Source organism: Hemibagrus wyckioides, linkage group LG27 (assembly GCF_019097595.1).
Source record: "Hemibagrus wyckioides isolate EC202008001 linkage group LG27, SWU_Hwy_1.0, whole genome shotgun sequence".
NCBI lineage: Eukaryota > Metazoa > Chordata > Actinopteri > Siluriformes > Bagridae > Hemibagrus > Hemibagrus wyckioides.
Genome location: NC_080736.1, coordinates 15,967,059 through 15,969,558, shown reverse-complemented (window position 1 = coordinate 15,969,558; position 2,500 = coordinate 15,967,059).

The window sequence follows — 2,500 nt, the reverse complement described above, 5'->3', positions numbered from 1 at the left end:
TGGTGTTTCCACTGATTTTGGTGTTACCCACAAACTGTGGTAAAAGTTTAGTTTTCACCATGACACAAACATCTGGAGTCCAACATCATTCAAAGACTAGAGTTATGGATTTGTAAAGTAAGACAACATAAATTCATATTTAATCAGATGAAGACTTGTTGCATAAATAAATGAAAAATAAAAATCTCTTTGTAATCAAATACCTGGGAGACACAACTTATGTAAGGAACTGTCAGATTTCCACTTATTTTATTAGTAGAGTTTCCTCTTCCATATTCAGTCTCTATAAAGAGGTGTATGTGGTGATTTTAGACTTTTTGCAGGGTGAGGTTTAGGGGTTTCAGTTAGTGACAGACAGACACACACACACTGAATAGTGCTGAGACAATATTGAGCTTAACTCTTCTCAAATTAGCAGCAGCATCAAACATGGACTGCTGGCTTTTTCCTCATATAATATACACCGGTCAGCCATAACATTATGACCACTGACCGGTGAAGTTAATAATTCTGATTATCTCCTCATCATGGCCCCTGTTAGTGGGTGGGATATATTAGGCAGTAAGTCAACATTTTGTCCTCAAAGTTGATGTTAGAAGCAGGAAAAATGGACGAGAGTAAGGATTTGAGAGAGTTTGACCAAAAGGGCCAAATTGTGATGGCTAGACCCCTGGATCAGAACATCTCCAAAACTGCAGCTCTTGTGGGGTGTTCCCGGTCTGCAGTGGTCAGTATCTATCAAAAGTGGTCCAAGGAAGGAACAGTGGTGACCTGGAGACAGGGTGAACTATAAAAGCAGGGCTGAGCTCGGCTTCCACGTTTCATTTAAACCTTTGTGCTTATCTCGAGAAGAAAGAAGTGATGGTGCCCAGTACTTTTGGATTTGACGCTCCACAGGAAATGTCCTTAGCTTACAAGGCTTTCCTCTACAAAACGTCATTTGAAGAACTCCACAACGTCTACAGCGCTAATTTACAGAGCTAAAAAGCGTAAAGCGAAGCATTCACCATGACATTTGTGAATATGTTTCCAAATAAAACTCTGTGCAATAATATATGGACTCATGGCTTGTTTTTGTTTTAAATCCAAGAGTGGACACACTATAAGGTTGTAGTAAGGTGATCAAACCCTTACAGATTTACAGTCATTTTAACTGAAGGAACAGAAACAGAAATGTATGCTAAATATAATATAAAGCATTTCTACAGAAATGGCTTAGCGACGCCCATGCTAAATGCAGTTATTTACTAACAATGTGACTAAACCCCTGATATATTTTAGTTTAAATGGTTAATTACACATTTAATAACATTAATTATTAATGACTAGCTCCTTTAAACTCCCCGTTTATTATAAATATTATAAAATCAACGCTTTATATTGTTGTTGCTAATAACTGCGACATTTCATCAGCTTTCCCAGTTAGGACATTTTCCAGGTATTTTTCAGGTGCGTCACGTGCTCAGGCTCGACGTGGCTCGCGCTCAGGTGTTCCGGGAGGTGAGGCGCGTTCACGAGCTCTTTTCATCTCCATCCTTCGTGATTGGATCCGGACTGTGCCTGAGCTCCGCCCACTGAGGAGGCCTGTGTGTGTGTTGGGCTCGGTGGGGTGGGGGGGGGCGTTAGCGGTCCACGCTCAGATCCGACGGCGGAAAAGCGCGCGCGGTGTCTGTGAGCATCCCGGAGAGAGCGCGAGGTAAGCAGCCTAAACTCCCACTTCCGGTGATTTGAGGTGATCAGTAGAGTGCAGGAGAGACAGATCGGGAGGTTATTTGGGGAGGAAGTGAGAGAGAGAGCTGTGAGAGTATGACACTGAGCTTCACTCTTAACTCTACACTTCTACATTATTTATCACGAGCTCAGGGAACAGAACAAAAAGAAGAATTTCTGGTGATATTGTTAAGAGGAATCCTGATAATAAACACTGTGAATGTTGAGAAAGAATATAAAAATACATTTTGACTATTTGATGTGTTTTAAAAGAGTCTGGAAGGGTGAGGGATTAAAATGTTGACAGATGTTTGCTTTCTGAATTGTTCTCTTGGAGTTCATACTGGCCCTGCGTGTGTGTAAAGCTGAATGGAAGCAGATCCTCCTCACTCAGCTTTGTGGAGATGTTCAGAAACTAAAACTCAAATTTATCCTTCTTATTTGTTCTGTTTGTTTAACCCTTTAGTGTTAAATGATAGTGTTAAGTGTTACAGAGGTTAAATGACAGCAGACAGCCGGTAGACGATGAAAAGGAGCGGTCCGAGTACAGAGCCCTGAGGGACTCCTCGGATTAGCGCAGCACGAATACATTTTCTGTGCGTCTTAGTTTCTCAGTGTTGAAGCTAGCGGTAATGAACGCATGCAGCGCTGAATGTGCCACAGACTTGTTGAACATAGAAAAAGGCCAGCGAAAAGAGAGAAACAGCCTCAGTGGAAATGGTGATGCTTGGTGTCACTCCACACTAGCAGGAGAAGGAGTAGGGGGCGTGGCAACGGTTTGTGTTGAGAC